The sequence below is a fragment of the Nycticebus coucang genome, chromosome 11 (assembly GCF_027406575.1).
Source record: "Nycticebus coucang isolate mNycCou1 chromosome 11, mNycCou1.pri, whole genome shotgun sequence".
In the NCBI taxonomy this organism is placed as follows: domain Eukaryota; kingdom Metazoa; phylum Chordata; class Mammalia; order Primates; family Lorisidae; genus Nycticebus; species Nycticebus coucang.
Genome location: NC_069790.1, coordinates 27889632 through 27914703, shown reverse-complemented (window position 1 = coordinate 27914703; position 25072 = coordinate 27889632). Strand labels below are relative to the sequence as shown.

Here is a 25072-nt window from a genome sequence, read left to right as displayed (position 1 = left end):
CAAGCATTTTTACACTCCTCTTTCAGAGTAGCCACCAGTCTTTAATTCTGTTTTTTCTTGACTGGGCTCTATGGTTTCATGTTCTGTGGTGCTTTGTATCCCTCAGGACTGGCTAGAAAGAGGTACTTAGTTCATTGAATGAATGAATCTATCAATTAATGAATGTGCAAATAGGGCTAAGGAATGGAGTGAAACCTTTTTTATCAGTAAAGAAGACTTTATTCATGATCATCACAGTAGGTATAGGGACTGCTGCAATGAGATTTTGCGGTGCAGGAGAGAGATTGCATGGGCAAGCAGGAATGTATAGCTGAAGAACAGAGTGGAGGTCAATGGAGAAAAAAACGACTTAGAGGAAACATCAGCGGTAAGGGGGTTCCTGGCAAAACTGACCTAACAGGATTCTTGCAGACAGGCCTCGGTGACCAGACACCACCTGGGGAACACGATCAGCTATCGGGGATGGGGGCTTTTGCTAGACTGACTTAGCAGGGCTCTTTAACAAACCTGATTTTATAAAGATGTGCACACATGGGCCCAGGAAAGGTTTAGAAGCCTGAATAAAGTTTGGTCAAGTAAAGACCAGCATGTCTGAGTGTATTATATGTAACCTCTGCAAGGAATAGAGAGCATTTTGTATGATTTGTCTGATCCTCTGTACTAAAATGCAAACTTCACTTCAGCTCTGGAATTCCCAGAGACTGTCAGGTAGGGGTAAGGAGGAAGGGAACAGATGCTTTATCTAGGGCGTCCCCTGAAAGGCAAATGAAAGTAGGAGATGCTTTGTCTAGTATGACGGACAAATTGACCAGAATGGGCTCCCAGGGAGAACAGATGACATGTTGGGGGGAGGTCCCCCAGGACTGCCCAGATGTTGGTCTATAATAGAGTGTTTCCAAGGACTGACCAATCAGAGACAGAGAAACCACAAAGTAGAGATAGGACCAAGGCCTCTATGGAGGGTCTTTGGAGCATGCACACAGTTGAGGTAACAGTGTCCCTAACTGACTTACCGTCATTAGCATAGTACAAATTACACCCACCAGTGCCATGACTATTTACAAATACCAGGGCAACCCCAGGAAATTGCCTTACAAGGATAGAAATGGGGAGGATTCCCAATTTTAGGAATTCTCCACTTCTTTCCAAGAAAACCATGAATATTCCACACACACTCCCCACTTAACATAAAATTAGGCAATCAGCATAAAATGAGAAATCATGTTAAACTCAGAGTCTCTTCCATTTACAGGGGCCGACCCATTCTTTCCCTGGAATGTATTGTATTTCAATAGAACGGTGGCACCTGCTTGCACTGCTCATTTTATTCTGTTGACTCAGTACCAGGTATCATTTTTTGGTACTGGGAATCAAGAACCTGGGAACACCAGGACCTGACATCTGGTCCCTATACCTGACAAAACTAGACCAGGGGGAACTTGAAGTTAAAAGGTTTTGGTTTCTCCTACCATCTCGCTCCTCCCCCTTCCTCCGCTTTCGTCCCCTCCTCATCTCTGATGTGCATCTTTCCCTCTTCTAAGAACGTGGGAGTAGAACAGGGCTGCTGAAGTCTTGGGGCAGACTTTCTCCTTGTTCCCCCTTTCCTTGTCCTCCTTTGTCTCATCCCTTTATCCAGGAACAATGACAAAATTGTCCACATAGTGTGTTGGTCCATTGCAATTAAATGATTATTGTCGCTTTGCTTTCAGGGTGTAACTTAAAAATGTATCTAAGGGAAATATGATAGACTTTTGAAATGCACCAGAATTTTACTAAACTTTTACTTTCAAATGGACTTTGATCCCTTGGTAGAGTCCACAACGAGCAGTAAGCTTCTTGAGGGCCTGTGATTTCTACCTTATTGCCACAATCCCATACTGTGTTTGGTGGGCTCTGCTTGCCTGTCACTACCTAGCTGAGAAATTCTTTGGAGTTGGGTTGCCCAGGCAAAGCCTGACAGTAGGGTTCATGGCCATGGCATGTGTGTTTGTTTATAAAGTAGATTTGTGAATTTTTGTAGAAAAAAATATTTTAATGTCACCATTGAATCTAAAGTATCTTAGGAAAACACTTCTAGGGTAGGCCACGTCTTATTATTTAAACACAAAGGGGAAATTGGCTTGATAATCACTTATTTACCATGAAAAGTGGCAAAATAGGAAGACATCATGGTGGAAGTAATGTTTACTAAGATGCTGAAGGAACATTACAATGAGAAGCTTACCATAGCCCATCGATATTTTCTTCCCCTGTTCTTGTTTCCCCAACTCTTTGCTTACACTGAAGAACCTTAGTGGCATGATTTTTCTCCTTGTCATCTAAGGATTGAATGCTTCACGAGCAAATATAAGCTGTGACTTATATGGAGAGGTTTTCCCATCTTTAGCATGCTGGGGCTCATGTGGTATAGAAAAACGTGCCAAATTGTGAAAGAAAAATGGGGAAAATGAAGTGTTCTCTGAAATCCCCTGAGAGACTTTTTTTTTTAATTTTGTCTTTGCTGTTGTTTAAAAAAAAAGAAAAGAAAAGAGCAGAGATGGGGGCATCAATATGTGGAAGGGCACTCAGTGGAATTGCATATGGCTCTATATTCTGGAAAAGGTAATTTGCATGTTTACTGGTGCATTTGGAATAATGAGAGGCTTAAAAATTCTGATAGACTGTCACTCACTCATGTTCTCTGACACACTAGTGCTTTGATTAGTGTTGCTAATGAGGGATTGGGGATGTTTACCCAGGATTGACAGCAGCCACTGGAATAGGAGAAGGCTATTGCGTCTGTGTAGGCTATTAGTATAGTATTAAGTTGAAATTAGGTCTCCGCTTAGTAGCTTGCAAAAGTACACCTTTGTCTTTGAGTAATTTTAAAAATTTGATTCCCCTCTCACCTTTGCCAGTTTGCACTGGCAATAGAAACAGCTGCATTGGTGAAGAATAAGCCAGCGCTTGCCACAGATTGACATGGTCTGCGGGAGAGAGAGGCAGGGCAGGACCTGCCACTCATACTTCCAAAGGGCCATTCAGGATGGTATTTAAATGTGTTTCTTTTTTCACAGCTGTGAGGTGGGGTGGGTGACAGGAACAAAGAGAAGGCCTGAACTGTTGAGAAGGAGGAGGGATTATGCACTCCAAATGCCCAGGTCTTGGCAAAAAAAAAAAGCACTCACCTTGTTAAAGGCTTTATCAACTATTACAGGAGCCCAGGAGCACAAGCCAGCCATGCCCAGGAAACATCTGAGCTGAAGGCTATTCAGAAAGGTGACCTGGGGTACAATGCCAAATGGTGACCCTCGGGAGCCTCAGGCTCATCTCTGGGGCAGTGATTCCTAACCAGGGCTTTATTTAACACCTGAATCTTCTTGTTCTTTGAAATCTTTTAAAATTTCAGTGTGAATCTTTTAAAATTTCTAAGATAATCCCTGGAGACCTGCCAACAAGCCATTCCTTTGTACACCAGGGCTGTCTTTGTATTTGTGCTCAGGAAGGCCACTGTGGTTTGGAGCCTCCTGGGATCTGTGGAGTCATGTACTCCTCCATCCCCCAAACTGCTCTTTCCTTTTTCACTATACTTGCTATAAAAGGAAAAAGGAACTACCAGCGTCAGGTTGTCATCGACAATTAGGTTTCCATCCCTGACTAGGTAGAGAAAGCTGCGATAAGGCAGGGCTGGGTGTGTGTGCCAGGACCTGCCAGCAGATTGCTGCAGCTAGGCGCTAGCTTGGCACCCAGTAACTCTCATTTCTTAGAATGTCTAAAAAAAGGGACAGGTAACAAGTGGAAAAACAAAAACAAAAACAGGATACACATAGGCAGTGTGGTCCCCGTGATATGAAGCAGCAACCTGTGTGTGCGGGCTCACTCATGTGCTCTCGGTTTGAGACTGTCCGGAAAGCACAGACAGACGTCAACACTGGTGTCTGGGGTGGGGGAGGGTTGATGGTTTTATTTTCTTTTTTTTTTTTATGATTCTACATTTCCTTAAATATCTTTATGGAGAATTTATTACTTTTATAATTAGAGAAAGTTGTTTTTAAGAAAAAGGAATGAATTATCACTTGGCTATTGGTTGAGCTGGATAATGTAAGAGCAGCAGGCATCTACTAAATAGCATGTGTGCACCAGGCACTGTGCTAAACACTTAACATGAATTACCGCAACTCATGTTTACAAAAATCCAGTGAAGTAAGCACAGATCATGCTTTCTTACAGATGAGGGAACTGAGGCACAGCGTCACACAGCCAGTGAAAGGTGGAGCTGGATTCCTCCCTGGGGTTTCTTACTGCAGGGCATAACTGCTGTGCACTCTGCTACCTTCAGATATGTTCAGTAAGTGGTGCTGAAGAGTGTAAGGACCTAATCCTTAGATTCTAAGGGTGGTCTAGGCTCTTAGCATATACTAGATTACTGCTCACAGTAACCCTTAGAGGCAAGTATTACTGTTATTCTCACTGTGTGGATGAGCTAACTGAGGTGCAGAGGGGGAAGTGACTACCAGGCAGGGCCATCCTTTGAACTCTGGTAGAATGGCTCCAGACTGGGCTCTGAACTGCTGAACCACCTGCCCTGTGATGTAGACCTTCCCAGGGATTTCTTCTTCCTCTTTGAATATGGAAGCCAGGAAGTCAATGGATTCCTCTCCTTAAACCGTGGACAGACCTTTCAGATTTCTTTTCTTTCTTTCTTTCTTTTTTTTTTTTTTTGCAGTTTTTGGCCAGGGCTGGGTTTGAACCCACCACCTCTGGTATATGGGGCCAGCGCCCCTACTCCTTTGAGCCACAGGTGCCGCCCCACCTTTCAGATTTCTTTCTGTATCCCCAAGCTGCTTCCTAAGATTGCTATTTTCCTTTTGCTTTCTTTTTCTTATTTTCTTTATGGTTCTATTGTTTTTCTTATTCATTTGTTGCCCCCCCCTTCAATAGAAAAAATATATTGCTAATTGTCCTTGGAATAAATCTCATAGCTTTGCACAGACCCAGTGCAAAGGAGCTCAGTTTTGTCTTGCCTTTTGTTTACACTGGGTTTCCAGTGAGCTCAGAAAGGGGGGTCTCTGCTGTTAGCACCGCGGGGCACATAGTGGGGACAGTATGTGCCTCTTGAGCCCAGTGACCATAGAGTGAGTCCTTAACTTTGACCAGGCCATCATGCAAGTTTACTGAACTTTGACAGCATTCGGTCTCTGCCTCTAAGAGTTCAGAACCTGAGTCCAAGGAAACCAAAGCTTGTCATTGATCACTGCTCAGTAGTGGAAATGATAAGTGTAGAATTGGGTTTTTATTCTCAGACCAAAGTTTTGTACCATTTGTTGCCTCTTTGTAGTTCCTACATGGCCTATCTGTGGACTTCCATCCTTAAAGAGCCCTCTTGACCTCTGATTAGTTACCTTTCATCTTCCTAAGTTTGCTTTTCTGTGCATCAGGCTAGATGTACCTTGCTGATGTTTAGAATCCTCTCCTGCACTGACCAGAGTCAGGTGTGGAATGAAGCAGGTCTCAGAGCCAGTGGTCATACACAGACTCAAAGACAGAGGGTGTGTGCCTATGTTAGTGTAGGCACTCAGTACCTAGTGTTCCTTCTTGAGCTAGTGAGTTTAATGCACACACTGTCATTCAGCAGGCACACTCTCTAGGAGCTAACCAGCCACTGCTTTTTCCCATGTGCCTAACCTTTGAAAGTCAACAACATTCTATGTTGTGTCGTATAATATCACAATACATTCAAATTGTAGTAAGAATATTTTATAAAGCAAATGCAGTTGTATCAGAAATGACAAATTTAGGGACAGCCAAATTTAATGTGTGAGTATTGTTTTAAAAACCATAAAGCATCCTTTGACACAACCTTTCCCATTCCAACTCATTATTGTTTTCTAAGAGAGTAGACCCTATACCTCTTTGCTTTACATAGGATCTTTATAAACTCACAAAAAGCAACACAGTGCACCCCTTTTGTACATGGTAGCAATAGATTTCCATTTTACTAAGGGCTGTTCACAGGAGTTTGAATGTGTTTTCAATCTATTAAAAGCAAGATTCAACCTGTACCACATACAGCATTTAATAAAAACACAAAGGTGTAAAACATGTCTGAGTCCAATCAGCACTCATTGTGCTAAGCTGTCAGTTTCAGTAGGGATCATGTAATAATGTAGCCTGCTGTGTTAAAAACAAAACCAAAAACATGGGTTTTGGAGTCACAGAGCTTGGAAAATGAATCACAGCTGTGCCATTTCCACGCTATGTGATGTCAGGCAATTTACTTTTTTTTTTTTTTTTCAGGCAATTTACTCAACAACTGACAGCCTCAGTTTCCTTAACTGTTAATGGAATATAATATCTACCTAGAGTACAGTGCCTTCAGAATGTAAACTTCTGAAGGGAGGGGTTTTTGTCTATTTTGCTCACAATGCCTCTTCCATGCCGTGAGCCATGCCAAGGACATATTAATAGCAGGCATGGGGTTTTTGTCAGGATCCAGGAGGCTGACAACAGTTGTTTACCCAGAGCCTGCTCAGTAAATGGTGGCTACTATCATTTGGGGGACTGGAAAACAGCTGGGAAAAAAAAAAACAAAAACAGATCTTAGACTGATGAATTTAGGTTAAAGGTCTTGTGGTCAGTGCAGGGCAAGAAGTGAGATACCAGTCAACAGCAGAGCTGTGAGTGTGAGTTACACAAAGTGGGGAGTTGGGCCAGCAGTCTGAAAGTAGTCCAAAAGCAGATGGTGTAGGGACCAAGAGAAAGCTGCTCCTTTGCTCTCTGAATGCTTCTTAAAAATCACTGACAAGAAGCAAATTAATAGGAGAAAAGGCATAAAAATTTTATTAACATGTACATGGGAATCTTTAGAATGATGATCCAAAGATACAGGAGAAATTGTCCATTTTTAATGCCTAGGTTCAACAAAGTATGGACACCCAGGTATGAAAAGTGTCATGGTGATGCTCAGAGATTTGGGTCAGGTTTATTGAAAAGGGATGGTGACCCACCTGGGCAGGAGGAAGATGATGTCTGTGCCTTGGGGCAGTTAGAGACTCCTTTTGTATGGGGCCAGAGAGGGTGGGCAAATTCCACAGTTTGCCTGAATGGCTTTTACCTGCATGGCTTTTGTGGGTTAGCAGTTCAGGGGTGGGGCTAAGTCTTTTGTGTCCTTTGTCTTAGGAGGAGAAAAGGTGGGGAGAGGGTTTGTGTAGGGCCATATTAGGCCCCTCAAAATGTAGACACATGATTGGACAAAAAGGGGAAACCAGCAAGGTCTATCTAAATACCTCTTGGCCTCTCTAAGCACATTCCTTACTTCTGGGGATGGGGCAGGATCCCCTCTGGAATGGGAGTCATGTGACCTACAGTCAAACAAGATAAGGCAGATAATTTCTTTGTGGCTGATTTTTACACAGAAAGGCAAAAGGTAAGTTAGAGTAATATTTTTTTGGTTTTATGACTGTCTTTAGGGAAAAGGGGTGGAGTTTCCATACCCACCTTGGGGAAGAAAGATTCTAGTTTTTATGCTTAGCCTCAGCAAGAATGGGGCTGAGAGACAGGAAGTGGGGGCAGGGGGGACTTTTGCTTCTGAGACCTTCATTTTGGAGTATTGTTTTCTGAGTCCTAACAGGGGGCAGATGCTATGATTTTTAGGTTTCTGAGGTTCCAAGTCCACTGTGCCAGTCCCTGCCTCCGTAGCATGATTTCAAGGAGTTGGGTGGTTTTTCCCCTTCTCTTTTGTGCCTCGTATGAAGTTGGGTGAACCTGGGTGCATGGGTGTAATAGGAGGTATCTGGAACTAGCCATAGTTATAGCCAGGGAGGCTCAGCTGTGGGCCCATCGCTGCTGGAGTGATGAGTGTCTGAAGATCTGGGGTGTCTTCAGCGCCCACTGCAGTGAGATGGCAGCCCATTCAAGTATTTTCAACATGTGCAGGAGGCATTTCTCAGCTGCCATTTGGTTTGTCATTGCACAAGCAGCTTGGGCAATAACAGACCAAGAGCTGCTGAGCAGAGGGACATACGTTTCCCAGAAGATTAAGTGGTGTCCCTGACCCAGAGGCCCTGGAAGGGAGAGAAGGAAGTTGTTTGGGCATTGTGCACCAGCTCTGAAATGCTGAGATTCAAATGCTATGGGTAGATATTGCTCTTCCTGAGCCAAACATTCATTTAAAACTCTACTGACCAGGGAGATTTGAATACTGACAGAATATAGGTTTATATTGGCATAAGAAATTATAGACACAATAGAACCTCCGTAGTTGACCACCTTCCTATACTGACCACCTCCTTAAATTGACCTAATTCTCATAGAATGGACACGTTGACCACCTCTGTGTGGTGACCAGTTTGCTACAGTTTCTTGGGCGGTCAACTTACAGAGGTTCAACTGTAATTTTATAGTTAATTTTAATTTTATTTAATAATACACTTCTTATATTTTTAAGAGGTCTTTTCTTCTATAGCTTATACACTAAAATTTTTGTGGATATATGTTTGCAGTAAACAGGGATAAGGAGAGGAACAGTGGATTGGGATAGAGACATGATTAGGTGAACTGCGAGTGTTGAAGCTCAATGGTGATGCCTGGGGGCTCATTATACTGCTCAAAAACTATAATGGACACCAACAACCTCACATTTAGTGCAAAATATACATGATTTGGCAGAACCAGGGACAGAGAGATGTAGCATGTTTTCACTAACTCAGAAAGGTGTTTGAGATCAAATTTTGTATGCTTTTTAATTTTATAAGACCCACATAGGCATAGGTTGTCTGCTTGAAATTCTGTGTATCACTGTGATTTGTCCTGCTCTGTGCCCTCTGCCCCTGCGATCTGGCTCCTGTTTTTCCAGGGATTAATGTTAGAGGGATTTTTAGCTCCTTTTCTTTACAGCTGAAGTAACATCTCTAATCATTGAGTGGTTTTCCTCCTGAGAATGGGAATTGATATAGGCTATTTTGCCCAGAAACGTCAGAAGTGCTGTGGGGCTGGCATCATAGTCTCCCTTGCTACTTTTTGTGTAAATAAATCTGAGAGGAGTGGGAACACCAGATAACAAACAGTATTTTGTAAAACTGTTCAGTTTACTGTTCTCTGCCTGGGTACAAGGGCATCTATCACTGGTTAGTGTTTTCTCCTCACACAAAGCACAGAGGACGTTAAGGTAATTATTAAAGTCTCCTCATCAGAACCCCTTTAACACCAAGGTCATCAGATATGGAAGAATTTTCACCTTCAGTGGTGTTCTCTAGTCCCTAACTAATTGCCTCTTGTGACTGTTTCATTGAAGTATTCCAGAGGGTGGTGATGGGGAAAGAGGTTTAAAGTCAACTCTGAGGCTGGTGCCCTGTAACTCTAGCACTCTGGAGAGGCCAAGGTGGGTGGATTGCTTGAACTCAGGGGTTCAAGACCAGCCAAGCAAGAGGAAGACCCCATCTCTACTAAAAATAGAAAAATTAGCCGGGCATTGTGGCATGCACCTGTAGTCCCAGCTACTTGGGAGGCTGAGGCAAGACTTGACCCCAAGAGTTTGAGTTTGCTGTGAGCTATGATGCCATGGCCCTATAGCCTGGGTGACAAAATGAGACTCTGCCTCGAAAATAAATAAATAAATAAAGTGAACTCTGAGATAATACCTTCTCTGGGTAAGGAGATAGCTTGTAAAATGTGTGTTATGGCTTTGAAAATGTATATTTGAAAATGTTCTTCTTTTATGTTAAAAAAGAACGTCACATGAACTAGTAAGAGACAATCATTAAAGGAAAAAGAAGTCCCTAGTTGTGCTGGACCTTAGCATAGGTCAATGTATGTTCTAGAGCAGAGACATGTGAAGTGATGGCATTCTGTAGGAAAGTAAATCAGAGGTTAATAATTATTTAAGAGCTAAGAATCATCAGAGAAAAAAATTTTTTTTTGAGACAGAGTCTCACTTAGTCACCCTGGTGTCACAACTCACAGCAACCTCAAATTCTTAGGCTCAAGCATTCTCTTGCCTCAACCTCCCAAGTAGTTGGGACTACAGGCCACAATACCTGGCTACTTTTTTAGAGACAGGGTCTCGCTCTGGCTCAGGCAGTCCACCCACCTCAGCCTCCCAGAGTGCTAAGATTACAGGTGTGAGCCACCATCCCCAGGAAGAGAAATATTTTGTATTTTCTTCTGAGTTGTTTGTTTTGGGGTTTGCTCTCTGTCAAAGCAAAGATATATCTTTAGATATAAAAGAATAATTACTTAGAAATTAAAAATTTCTCTGGAGATTCATTCATATGGTGTTCAGGCCATCATCAGAAACCACGTCTGTTCACTACTGTTTGAGCAGACAGTTAAAAGGAACATGCTTTTTTTCTTCACGAAATATAAATGTGTTCATTTACGTGAAGAGGCAATGTGTTTTCTCCCCATAATTTCACCTAGTTTTTGTCCTTAAAACATAACATTTTATTCATTGGTGATTCATAAAAGATGGAAAAACTAAATGCAGTGGTTGGTGTAAAATTAAAGATGTTGACTTTGGAGCAGAAGGAGAACAAAAGAGAAGGTTAACCAGCTAAACTCCAGGGGTTTTTCCTGAGTGGAGGAGCACAGCCAGGCCGGTTCCTGTGGTTGCCCTCATCAGAGATCACATAACAGGCTTCTTGAGACCCCACGAGCCACTCTGGAGATTTGCACCCACGTAGAGAACCACTACAGAAAGCAAGCAGTGGGGGATACCTAGGCTGGGAAGGAAAGGCCACAGTCTTCTGTGTCAGATGGGCCTGGCTCAGAATTTAGGGCCAATTCTTTTGGACTTCAGTTCCTTCATCTGTGAAGTGGAAATAATAATACCCTATGGGCTTATGTGAGGATTCATTGAAATAACACTTCAAAAGCATCAGCATGATTCCGGCACACACACTAAGTGTTCAGCTATATCAGTGGCAGCCCCCTCCTTTTCACTCCCCCACATGCTAGGTTGGAACTTAGCTCACTAGTTGTCACACTGCTTTCTCTGAGAGTACAGTAAACCCTCTGTGTCACATTAACCTCCTGCCAGACCCAACCTTATTGTCAGTTCCTGCTAATCTCACCTCGGTGACATATTATCATGTAGCCTCTGTTTCTGTGCCAGGAAAGGTTCCCCCCAGTAGGATCCCCAGAGTGAAGGTGATCAGACCTCCCTTTTCCCTGGGCTGTCCAGAGCAAGCTGTGAAGGTCATTTCCTGGCAGCTGAGCTGTTCTGCTTAGCAGACAGATTTTCTCCTTTTCTATTCCGGCCACTTATCAGCCATGCACACAGGCCATATCAGCCCCTTTACCTTCTTGGGGCTGTCACTTTAGCCTAACTTCCTCTTCCTTTACTGACCAGATATTTTCAATCAGATCAATTCCTGACTCTCCTCTGGGGAAAAGGCTTGACTTTCTGCTCCTCACCAATCAATTCCACCTCAGCAATCAGTTCCACCTCCCCAACACTGATATATGTCTAAATGAAGAGTATAGGTTGTGTTCCAGGCACATAAAATGTCCTAGTGACAAGTGTCAGACTTGGCCTGTTTGGCATGAATAAGAGTGGTAGTCAAGCCATGGAGTTCAGTGTCATCCCTTCTGGCTATACCTTGGCACTGATGGTGAGGGTGGTTGGCCAGACCAGCCCGTGAAGATGCAGGCTACGCTGGCTCTGAACAGGCGCACCAGGAGCCAAGCTTCTTTCACATCTGCCCCTCCAGTGCCTTCTATAGAACCTTGGACATCTCTGCCCTTCACTTTGTGGGCTCTACAGTGGGGACAGTCCTATAAGGACTTCATTTGCTTTTGTTTCTTTTCATTTTAATTGTTCCTAGGCAATGCCTGAGGAGAAAAGCTATTCTAAAGCTTTAAACATGGTCTTTAGCGCAGTGCCGGCTGACTCCCAAGGCAGGGCTGACCCAGAGGACCGCTTTACTGAGCCTAAGACGCACCTGGCCCCCAGGGGATCATCAGCCTAGACAAAGGAGGGCAGGACACTAGAAGTGACAGCTAACAGTGCTGCAAAAACAAAATACCAGGCAGCAGCAAAGACAGGGCCTGAGGCGCAGGTTCTGTGAACTCAGCACAGCTTCTCTTCTGCAGGGGAATTTAGCCGGGACAGAAACAAATTCCATAAAGTTATTCTGTTCTGTCAGTAACATCAATCAGGGGCGGGGCTGGAATTGAGTGAACACCCCCAGCCTCCATCAAGCGCCCAAGGTTATCAGGCCTCACCTCCCTCTGCTGGATAGAGGCAGAGAGCAGCAGCCAGGCTAAGGAGACATAGATTTCCTTCTGATTCAGGCAGGTGCAAACCCCTGGAGTATCTGCTCATTGGAGGCAACTGGGTCACAGCCCTGCGGGGGTTATCAGGGACTGGGTGTGACAGAGTTGCAAGATGGGGAAGGAGGCATCAACCTTCCCAGACTAATCTATTTGCTGGGTGGGTCCTCCTGACCTCACAGAGCACTGGAGCAGGTCATATTTGAGTTGTTAGCAGACCTCTGCATTCTAGTTGCCAGAGACCTTTTAAACTCTCCCACCTGAGACAGGTACTGACAGAGACAATTCATTTGGACCTTTTGAATTGAGCCAATCACCTGAGGACTACCCAAGTGGTGCCCTGGGTGTGTGGTTGTAGGAAGATTTGATTTTCCTTTTCCAGTTGTTGCCTGTGGGGAGTGGGGTGACTTAATTGCTGGTATTTCTCCACAGCTGAGACTTCAACCCAGAGTAACTGTTTCACTAGGGCCGAACAGAGACCAGCTGAAAACAAGACAGAACCACTTAGCCCCACCACACCGAACGGGTCCTCAGTTTCTCAGGCCGTGCACTGTACGGGTCCTCGGCAAAGCTCCAGGGGAAAAGTCAAACAGTGTAAAATAATCACGGGGCGGAATCAGTGGGAAAGCTCTGGTAACATGAATAACCAGAGTAGATCAACCCCTTCAAGGAAAGATATGACAGATATAACTGAAGATCCCATTCATAAACAGATGGCCGAGATATCAGAAATAGAATTCAGAATTTGGATTGCAAACAAGATTAATAGAATGGAGAAACATTTGGAATTAGAAATTCAAGGAGCAATTTAAAAGTTGGAATTAGAAATTCGAGGAAAAATTCAAAATTCTCAACAATTCAACTAATTTGAAGACAAAACCACCAAAGATTTTGACACACTAAAGCAAGAATTTGCAGTCCACAAAGATCTGAAAAATATAGTAGAATCCCTCAGCAACAGAGTGGAGCAAGCAGAAGAAAGAATTTCTGACATTGAAGACAAAGCTTTTGAACACTCCCGTACTCTCAAAGAGGAAGAGAAATGGAGAGGAAAAACAGATTATTCTCTCAGAGAGCTCTGGGATATTTCGAAGAAGGCAAATATCCACCTCATTGGAATCCATGAAAGCAATGAAGTGGCTTTGCAAGGCACAGAGGGCATTCTCAATGAAATTATGAAAGATAATTTTCCAGACATGCCAAGAGATTGTGAAATTCAGATAGCAGACAGATTCAGAACCCCAGCACGACTCAATCCAAATAAGACATCCCCCAGGCACATCATAATTAACTTCACTAAAGTTAATATGAAGGAGAAAATTCTAAAAGCAGCCAGACGTAAGAAAACCATTACCTACAAAGGGAAGAATATTAGAATGACTGTAGATCTCTCTGCTGAAACTTTTCAAGCTATAAGAGGGTGGTCATCGACTTTTAATCTCCTAAAACAAAATAACTTTCAACTCCGGATCCTGTATCCAGCTAAACTGAGTTTCATTTATGATGGAGAAATGAAATACTTTAATGACATTCACAGTTTGAAAAAATTTGCCATAACCCAACCAGCTCTTCAGGATATTCTCAGACCTATCTTCTATAATGACCAGCCAAATCCTCTACCATAAAAGTAAACTCACTCAGAAACTTTTGAACAAACTCCAATTTCCACAGTGTGAAAGGATTAAAAATGTCCACTGGAGTTTCGAAAAACTTGATACCCAAAATTTTACTAGACTTATCAATATTCTCCATTAATGTGAATGGCTTAAACTGTCCTCTAAAGAGGCACAGGTTGGCTGACTGGATACAAAAACTCAGGCCAGATATTTGCTGCATACAAGAATCACATCTTACCTTAAAAGATAAATATAGACTCAGGGTGAAAAGATGGTCGTCCGTATTTCAGGCAAATGGTAATCAGAAAAAAGCAGGTGTTGCGATTCTATTTGCAGATACAATAGGCTTTAAACCAACAAAAGTAATGAAGGATAAGAATGGTCACTTCATATTTGTTAAGGGTAATACTCAATATGATGAGATTTCAATTATTAATATTTATGCACCCAACCAGAATGTGCCTCAATTTATAAGAGAAACTCTAACAGACATGAGCAACTTGATTTCCTCCAGCTCCATAATAATTGGAGATTTCAACACTCCTTTGGCAGTGTTGGATCGATCCTCCAATAAGAAGGCGAGCAAAGAAATTTTAGATTTAAACCTAACTATCTAACATTTGGATTTATCAGACATCTACAGAACATTTCATCCCAACAAAACTGAATACACATACTTCTATTCAGCCCACAGAACATACTCCAAAATCGATCACATCTTAGGTCACAAGAATAACCTCAGTAAATTTAAAGGAATAGAAATTATTCCTTTCATCTTCTCGGACCACCATGGAATCAAAGTTCAACTCAGTCACAACAGAAATCTGCATACTCATACAAGAACATGGAAATTAAATAAATTATGCTGAATGATAGCTGGGTCATAGATGAGATTAAGAAGGAAATTGCCAAATTTTTTGGAACAAAACGACAATGAAGACACAAATTACCAGAACCTCTGGGATGCTGGAAAGGCAGTCCTAAGAGGGAAATTTATAGCATTGCAAGCCTTCCTCAAGAGAATGGAAAGAGAGGAAGTTAACAACTTAATGGGACATCTCAAGCAACTGGAAAAGGAAGAACATTCCAACCCCAAACCCAATAGAAGAAAAGAAATAACCAAATTAGAGCAGAATTAAATGAAATTGAAAACAAAAGAATTATACAACAGATCAATAAATTAAAATGTTGTTTTTTTGAGAAGGTCAATAAAATAGATAAACTTTGGCGAACCTAACCAGGAAAAAAAACTGTAAAATCTCTAATTTCATCAATCAGAAATGACAAAGACCAAATAACAACAGACTCCTCAGAAATTCAAAAAATCCTTAATGAATATTTTTTTTTTTTTTTTTGTAGGGAATTTGTGCAAATTTTCTTTTTTTTTTTTTTTTTTATTGTTGGGGATTCATTGAGGGTACAATAAGCCAGGTTACACTGATTGCAATTGTTAGGTAAAGTCCCTCTTGCAATCATGTCTTGCCCCCATAAAGTGTGACACACACCAAGGCCCCACCCACCTCCCTCCTTCCCTCTTTCTGTTTCCCCCCCCATAACCATAATTGTCATTAATTGTCCTCATATCAAAATTGAGTACATAGGATTCATGCTTCTCCATTCTTGTGATGCTTTACTAAGAATAATATCTTCCACGTCCATCCAGGTTAATACGAAGGATGTAAAGTCTCCATTTTTTTTAATGGCTGAATAGTATTCCATGGTATACATATACCACAGCTTGTTAATCCATTCCTGGGTTGGTGGGCATTTAGGCTGTTTCCACATTTTGGCGACTGTAAATTGAGCTGCAATAAAAAGTCTAGTACAAGTGTCCTTATGATAAAAGGATTTCTTTCCTTCTGGGTAGATGCCCAGTAATGGGATTGCAGGATCAAATGGGAGGTCTAGCTTGAGTGCTTTGAGGATTCTCCATACTTCCTTCCAGAAAGGTTGTACTAGTTTGCAGTCCCACCAGCAGTGTAAAAGTGTTCCCTTCTCTCCACATCCACGCCAGCATCTGCAGTTTTGAGATTTTGTGATGTGGGCCATTCTCACTGGGGTTAGATGATATCTCAGGGTTGTTTTGATTTGCATTTCTCTAATATATAGAGATGATGAACATTTTTTCATGTGTTTGTTAGCCATTCGTCTGTCGTCTTTAGAGAAAGTTCTATTCATGTCTCTTGCCCATTGATATAAGGGATTGTTGGCTTTTTTCATGTGGATTAATTTGAGTTCTCTATAGATCCTAGTTATCAAGCTTTTGTCTGATTGAAAAAATGCAAATATCCTTTCCCATTGTGTAGGTTGTCTCTTTGCTTTGGTTATTGTCTCCTTAGCTGTACAGAAGCTTTTCAGTTTAATGAAGTCCCATTTGTTTATTTTTGTTGTTGTTGCAATTGCCATGGCAGTCTTCTTCATGAAGTCTTCCCCCAGGCCAATATCTTCTAGTGTTTTTCCTATGCTTTCTTGGAGGGTTTTTATTGTTTCATGCCTTAAGTTTAAGTCCTTTATCCATCTTGAATCAATTTTTGTGAGTGGGGAAAGGTGTGGGTCCAGTTTCAGTCTTTTACATGTAGACATCCAGTTCTCCCAACACCATTTATTGAATAGGGAGTCTTTCCCCCAAGGTATGTTCTTGTTTGGTTTATCAAAGATTAGGTGGTTGTAAAATGTTAGTTTCATTTCTTGGTTTTCAATCTGATTCCAAGTGTCTATGTCTCTGTTTTTGTGCCAGTACCATGCTGTCTTGAGCACTATGGCTTTGTAGTACAGACTAAAATCTGGTATGCTGATGCCCCCAGCTTTATTTTTATTACAGAGAACTGCCTTAGCTATACGGGGTTTTTTCCAGTTCCATACAAAACGCAGAATCATTTTTTCCAAATCTTGAAAGTATGATGTTGGTATTTTGATAGGAATGGCATTGAATAGGTAGATTGCTTTGGGAAGTATGGACATTTTAACAATGTTGATTCTTCCCATCCATGAGCATGGTATGTTCTTCCATTTGTTAATATCCTCTGCTATTTCCTTTCTGAGGATTTCATAGTTTTCTTTATACAGGTCCTTCACCTCCTTCGTTAGGTATATTCCTAGGTATTTGATTTTCTTTGAGACTATGGTGAAGGGAGTTGTGTCCTTAATTAGCTTCTCATCTTGACTGTTGTTGGTGTACACAAAGGCTACTGACTTGTGGGCATTGATTTTATATCCTGAAACATTACTGTATTTTTTGATGACTTCTAGGAGTCTTGTGGTTGAGTCTTTGGGGTTCTCTAAGTATAAGATCATGTCGTCAGCAAAGAGGGAGAGTTTGACCTCCTCTGCTCCCATTTGGATTCCCTTTATTTCCTTGTCTTGCCTAATTGTATTGGCTAGAACTTCCAGCACTATGTTGAATAGTAAAGGTGACAGAGGACAACCTTGTCTGGTTCCAGTTCTAAGAGGAAAAGCTTTCAGTTTTACTCCATTCAGTAAAATATTGGCTGTGGGTTTGTCATAGATAGCTTCAATCAGTTTTAGAAATGTGCCACCTATGCCTATACAGAGTTCTAATTAGAAAAGGATGCTGGATTTTATCAAATGCTTTTTCTGCATCTATTGAGAGGATCATGTGATCTTTATTTTTGCCTCTGTTAATATGGTGGATAACGTTTATAGACTTGCGTATGTTAAACCAGCCTTGCATCCCTGGGATGAAGCCTACTTGATCATGATGAATGACTTTTTTGATGATAAGCTGTAATCTATTGGCTAGGATTTTGTTGAGAATTTTTGCGTCTATGTTCATGAGTGAGATTGGTCTGAAATTCTCCTTTTTGTTTGGGTCTTTTCCTGGTTTTGGTATCAGGGTGATGTTTGCTTCATAGAATGTGTTGGGGAAGATTCCTTCTTCCTCAATTTTTTGGAATAATTTCTGCAGTACAGGAATAAGCTCTTCCTTGAAGGTTTGATAGAATTCTGGAGTGAAGCCATCTGGACCAGGGCATTTTTTGGTTGGAAGCTTTTTTATTGTTTCTTTGATCTCAGTGCTTGAAATTGGTCTGTTCAGGAGCTCTATTTCTTCCTGGCTGAGTCTAGGGAGAGGGTGTGATTCCAAATATTGATCCATTTCTTTCACATTGTCAAATTTCTGGGCATAGAGTTTCTGGTAGTATTCAGAGATGATCTCTTGTATCTCTGTGGGATCAGTTGTTATTTCCCCTTTATCATTTCTGATTGAGGTTACTAGAGATTTTACTTTTCTATTCCTCGTTAGTCTGGCCAATGGTTTATCTATTTTATTTATTTTTTCAAAAAACCAACTCCTTGTTTCATTAATTTTCTGAATGATTCTTTTGTTTTCAATTTCATTGATCTCTGATTTGATTTTGGATATTTCTTTTCTTCTACTGAGTTTAGGCTTAGATTGTTCTTCTTTTTCCAATTCCATAAGATCTCTTGTGAGATTGTTGATGTGCTCTCTTTCAGTTTTTCGAATGTAGGCCTCTAAAGCAATGAATTTTCCTCTCAAAACTGCTTTTGCAGTATCCCACAGGTTTTGGTAGCTTGTGTCTTCATTGTTGTTATGCTCAAGGAAGTTAATGATTTCCTGTTTTATTTCTTCCTGCACCCATCTGTTATTCAACAGAAGATTGTTTAGTTTCCATGCCTTTGGGTGGCGTCGAGCATTTTTGTTAGAGTTGAGTTCCACCTTTAGTGCCTTATGGTCTGAGAAGATACAAGGTAAAATTTCAATTCTTTTGATTCTGTTGATATTTGTTTTGTGTCCCAGGATATGATCAATTTTGGAGAATGTTCCATGGGGTGATGAGAAGAATGTATATTCTTTATCTTTGGGGTGGAGTGTTCTATATGCGTCTATCAAGCACAGTTGTTCTAGAGTCTCATTTAAGTCTCTTATATCCTTGTTTAATTTCTGTTTAGAGGATCTGTCCAGCTCTGTAAGAGGAGTGTTAAAGTCCCCTGTTATGATGGTATTATCAGATATCATATTGCTCAGACTGAGTAAGGTCTGCTTCAAGAATCTGGGAGCATTTAAATTGGGTGCATAAATATTTAGAATTGAAATGTCTTCTTGTTGTAGTTTTCCCTTGACCAATATAAAGTGACCATCTTTGTCTTTTTTGACTTTAGTTGCTTTAAATCCACATGTGTCTGAAAATAAGATTGCAACTCCTCTTTTCTTCTGAATTCCATTTGCCTGAAAAATTGTCTTCCAACCCTTGACTCGGAGCTTTAATTTGTCTTTTGAAGCCAGGCGTGTTTCTTGCAGACAGCAAATGGATGGCTTGTGTTTTTTAATCCAGTCAACCAATCTATGTCTCTTCAGTGGGGAATTCAAGCCATTAACATTTATTGAGATAATTGACAAGTGTGGTAGTATTCTATTCGTCTTATTTTGTGAGAGTCCATTGCTTAGTTTTATCTTTTGCATCAGTGTGGAGGTTAGGTTCTGTCCTTTAATTTCTGAGTTCTTACTTTGCTGCTGATCCATTGTGGTGGTCAGTGTGCAGAACAGGTTGAAATATTTCCTGTAGAGCTGGTCTTGTTGTGGCGAATTTCCTCAATGTTTGTATATCCGTAAATGATTTGATTTCTCCATCAATTTTGAAGCTTAGCTTAGCAGGGTACAGAATTCTGGGCTGAAAATTGTTCTGTTTAAGTAGATTAAAGGTAGATGACCATTGTCTTCTTGCTTGGAAAGTTTCATTAGAGAAGTCTGCGGTCAATCTGATGGATTTGCCCCTGTAGGTCAACTGGCGCTTACTCCTGGCAGCTTGCAGAATCTTTTCTTTGGTCTTGACTTTGGAGAGGTTCATCACAATGTGTCTTGGAGAAGCTCGGTTAGAGTTGAGGCGACCTGGGGTCCGATATCCCTCTGAAAGCAGTGTGTCAGAATCTTTGGTGATACTTGGGAAATTTTCTTTTATAATATTCTCTAGTATGGCTTCCATTCCACTGGGGCATTCTTCTTCCCCTTCTGGAATTCCTATAACTCGTATGTTGGAACGCTTCATAAAGTCCCATAATTCTGACAGTGAACGTTCTGCTTTCTCTCTCTTCTTTTCTGCCTCTTTTACTATCTGAGTTATCTCAAAAACTTTGTCTTCAACCTCTGAAATTCTTTCTTCTGCATGGTCTAACCTGTTGCTGATACTTTCCATTGCATCTTTAAGTTCCCTGATTGACTGTTTCATTTCCTTCAGCTCTGCTATATCCTTTTTATATTCTTCATATCGTTCATCTCTTATTTGATTCTGTTTTTGAATTTCCTTTTGGTTATTTTCCACTTTATTAACAGTTTCCTTCATTGTTTCCATCATTTCCTTCATTGTTTTCAACATGTGTATTCTAAATTCCCTTTCTATCATTCCTAACATTTCTGTATAGGTGGAATCCTCTGCAGTAGCTACCTCATGGTCCCTTGGCAGGGTAGTTCTGGACTGGTTCTTCATGTTGCCTGGAGTTTTCTGCTGATTCTTCCTCATGGGTGATTTCTTTTATCTGTTTACTTGCCCTAATTTTCCTTTCAATTCCTCTTGCTCTTTAAGTTCTTGTGCCTGTGGACTAAGGGTTACAGGACCAGAAGGGTGAGAAGGTTTAAGAGCAAAAAAGCGATGAAAGAAATGAGGACTGAGTGATAAGAAAAAAAAAAATGAAAAAAAAGAAAAATAGAGAAAGGAGAGTGGTTGGGTGAAAGGAATATTGACAAAAAGAAGAGAGGCACAGAAAGAGGGAGACAGAGCAATATAGGTGTACAGTAGGGTACTTTGATACAACCTTAAAAAAAAAAAAACACCTTCTGGGGGTGCCAAGTGGGGTGGTTCCCTTGAGGTCAGCAGCTCTTTGCTAACCTGATCAGACACAGTACCCCACCTCCACCAAGTAGAGAGGAAAGACAAAAATGCTATAAATCAAACCAAAACAAGCAAACAGAAAACTTTACGGGATAAAATTGGCTGGAAAAACCAAATAATAGTGGTAGAAACACTAACAAAAATGAAGTTCAGATTATTGAAATAGGCAGCAATGGGAAATTATAATTAAACTAGAAAAATTGAGAAAGAAAAAGGATCTGTATGGAAAAGGTTGAACTTAAAAAACAAAACAACAATCTAGAACGTCAAAATAAACAAAAAAAACAACCAAACCAAAAAAAAAACCAAACAAAGAAACAAAAAAAAACACACACGCAACCAAAAACAAAGCAGTATGTATATGGAATTGAATATTGTCTGGGCAACACGTGGTCTTCTGGGGTATGAGATGTTAATCACAGTTCTGATACGACTGGAGGCTGCTAGTTTCTCGAACCCCAGCAGGTAGACACCCTAAATCTCTCTTCAGCCCACTTAAAAGGCACTTTGAACTTGTTCACTTACTGAGCAGAAGCTTTCTCAGGGAAGTGCTTGTTGCTGGAATCACTGCTGAAGTGGCTATCCACCTACCCTGTGTGTCAAAACTGGTCTCCCTCTGCCCCCGAGGGTTAGGGCTGCAAGGCGGCTCAGACCCCGCCCTTAGGCTACTTGGTCGCTGGGTTACCAGCTCCCACTCAATTCCAGCTCTGCGACCCTGAGGGCGGAGCTTGCCAGGGCAGATCGCTCGCAATGTCTGCCTGTTACCCACAGCCAAACTCTATTAGCTCCGTCTGGCTCAGCGGCTCAGACTGGGGCCCTAGACAAAGGCCAGAGTTCTCCGCACTCCCGCTCAGGCTCTCCCCAAGGCAGTTCAGCTGAGTGCCAAGTCCAAAGACACCAAAACAGTTCACAGGTAAGGCCTTTCTGGTTTGCAGTCTCGCTGCTACTGAACTTACAGTTGCGGGCGGGTTTAGGCGGATTGAACACACGCGACCACTTGCCGGTTTTCCACTGCTTTAGTTCTCCTCTTGGGGTCCAGAAGTCTCTCGCCGACTCCCTGTATCCTCTCAGGGGTGATGATAGGCAGATCCCACCAGCCAGAGATGCCTGGAGTCCTATATCCCCAGACTCACGGTGCCCAGATGCAAGGAAGCTGTTACTCGGCTGCCATCTTGCTCCACCCAGTCCATCTTTAATGAATATTACAAGAACCTTTATTCTCAGAAATATGAAAATCTAAAGGAAATTGACCAATACTTGGAAGCACATCACCTTCCAAGCCTTAGCCAGAATCAAGTGGAAATGTTGAACAGGCCTATATCAAGTTCAGAAGTAGCATCAAACATACAAAATCTCCCTAAAAAGAAAAGCCCAGGACCAGATGGCTTCATGTCAGAATTCTACCAAACCTTTAAAGAGGAAATAGTACCTATATTACTCAACCTGTTCCAAAATATAAAAAAAGGAGGAAGACTACTCAACACATTCTATGAAGCAAACATCACCCTGATCCCCAAACCAGGAAAAGCCCCAACAAGAAAAGGAAATTATAGACAATATCACTAATGAATATAGATGCAAAAATATTCAACAAGATCCTAACAAACAGAATCCAGCAACACATCAAACAAATTATACATCATGACTAAGTTGGTTTTATCCCAGCGTCTCAAGTCTGGTTCAATATACGTAAATCTATAAATATAATTCAGCACAGTAACAAATTAAAAAACAAAGACCATATGATTCTCTCAATCGATGCAGAAAAAGCTTTTGATAATATCCAGCATCCCTTCATGATCAGAACACTTAAGAAAATCGGTATAGAAGGGACATTTCTTAAACTGATAGAGGCCATCTACAGCAAACCCACAGCCAATATCGTATTGAATGGAGTTAAATTGAAATCATTTCCACTCAGATCAGGAACCAGACAAGGCTGCCCATCGTCTCCACTGCTCTTTAACATTGTAATGGAAGTTTTAGCCATTGCAATTAGGGAAGAAAGGCGGTCAAGGGTATCCATATAGGGTCAGAAGTGATCAAACTTTTGCTCTTCGCAGATGATATGATTGTATATCTGGAAAACACTAGGGATTCTACTACAAAACTCTTAGAAGTGATCAAGGAATGCAGTAGCATCTCAGGTTACAAAATCAACATTGATAAATTGGTGGCCTTTATATATACCAACAACAGTCAAGCTCAAGAAACAGTTAAGGACTCTATTCCATTCACGGTAGTGCCAAAGAAGATGAAATATTTGGGAGTTTATCCAACAAAGAACTTGAGAGATCTCTGTAAAGAGAACTATGAAACTCTAAGAAAAGAAATAGCTGAAAATGTTAACAAATGGAAAAACATACCGTGCTTATGGCTGGGAAGAATTAATGTTGTTAAAATGTCCATATTACCCAAAGCAATAAACAATTTTAATGCAATCCCTATTAAAGCTCCACTGTCATACTTTAAAGATCTTGGAAAAAATAATACTTCATTTTATATGGAATCAGAAAAAACCTCAAATAGCCAAGACATTACTCAGAAATAAAAACAAATCAGGAGGAATCATGCTATCAGACCTCAGCCTATACTATAAATCGATAGTAATCAAAACAGCATGGTACTGGCACAAAAACAGAGAGGTAGATGTATGGAACAGAATAGAGAACCAAGAGATGAACCCAGCTACTTACCATTATTTGATCTTTGACAAGGCAATTAAAAACATTCAGTGGGGAAAAGATTCCCTATTTAGTAAATGGTTCTGGGTGAACTGGCTGGCAACCTGTAGAAGACTGAAACTGGACCCACACCTTTCACCAGTAACTAAGATAGACTGTCACTGGATTAAACATTTAAACTTAAGACATGAAACTATAAAAATACTAGAAGAGAGTGCAGGGAAAACCCTTGGAGAAATCTGTGTGGGTGAATATTTTATGAGGAGGACCCCCCCCGGGTAATTGAAGCAGCTTCAAAAATACACTACTGGGACCTGATCAAACTAAAAAGCTTCTGCACAGTAAGTAAAGCAAGCAGACAGCCCTCAGAATGGGAGAAGGTATTTGCAGGTTATGTCTCTGACAAAGGTTTAATAACCAGAATGCACAGAGAACTCAAACGTATAAGCAAGAAAAGAACAAGTGATCCCATTGCAGGCTGGGCAAGGGACTTGAAGAGAAACTTCTCTGAAGAAGACAGGCGCACAGCCTAAGACATATGAAAAAATGTTCTTCATCCTTAATCATCAGAGAAATGCAAATCAAAACTACTTTGATATATCATCTAACTCCAGTAAGATTAGCCCATATCACAAAATCCCAAGACCAGAGATGTTGGCGTGGATGTGGAGAAAAGGGATCACTTCTACACTGCTGGTGGGAATGCAAATTAATACATTCCTTTTGGAAAGATGTTTGGAGAACACTTAGAGATCTAAAAATAGATCTGCCATTCAATCCTATAATTCCTCTGCTAGGTATATACCCAGAAGACCAAAAATCGCATCATAACAAAGATATTTGTACCAGAATGTTTATTGCAGCCCAATTCATAATCACTAAGTATGGAAAAAGCCCAAGTGCCCATCGATCCACGAATGGATTAATAAATTGTGGTGTATGTACACCCATGGAATATTATGCAGCCTTAAAGAAAGATGGAGACTTTACCTCTTTCATGTTTACATGGATGGAGGTGGAACGTATTCTTCTTAGTAAAGTATTTCAAGAATGGAAGAAAAAGTATCCCATGTTCTCAGACCTACTATGAAACTAATTTATGGCTGTCATATGAAAGCTATAACCCAATTATAACCTAAGAATACGTGGAAGGGGGAGAGGGAGGGGAGAGAGGATGATGGGTGGAGGGAGGGTGATTGGTGGGATTACACCTGCCGTGCATCTTACAAGGGTACATGTGAAACTTAGTAAATGTGTAATGTAAATGTCTTAACACAATAACTAAGAAAATGCCAGGAAGGCTATGTTAACCAGTGTGTTGAAAATATGTCAAATAGTCTGTAAAACCAGTGTATGGTACCCCATGATCGCAGTAACGTACACAGCTATGATTTAATAATAAAATAAAATAAAATAAAATAAAATAAACATGGTCTTTGAAGTCTGGGTTCCTAAGTGTAAAATGGGATTTTTGGGAGACTGGCTGACTGGAGAAAAGGAGACATGACCATACCATATCAGCTAGTTGGGGCTGGTGCTAGGCACCAAGTGAGATTTTTTGGTGAACTCTTTAAAACTCACACAAGATCACACACACCCTTGTTCTTAGGTGACGTGAATTGAGGCCACATTATTCCAGCATGTGTTGCTTTAAGGCCCA

The 25072-nt window shown here is 41.1% G+C and overlaps 1 protein-coding gene across 2 annotated transcripts in view; it reads left to right on the top strand.

The window, feature by feature from the left end:
• Window positions 1–25072, top strand: part of WIPF3 (WAS/WASL interacting protein family member 3) — a 170986-nt gene that overhangs the window by 60711 nt on the left and 85203 nt on the right. The gene's annotated exons all lie outside the window — the stretch shown is intronic.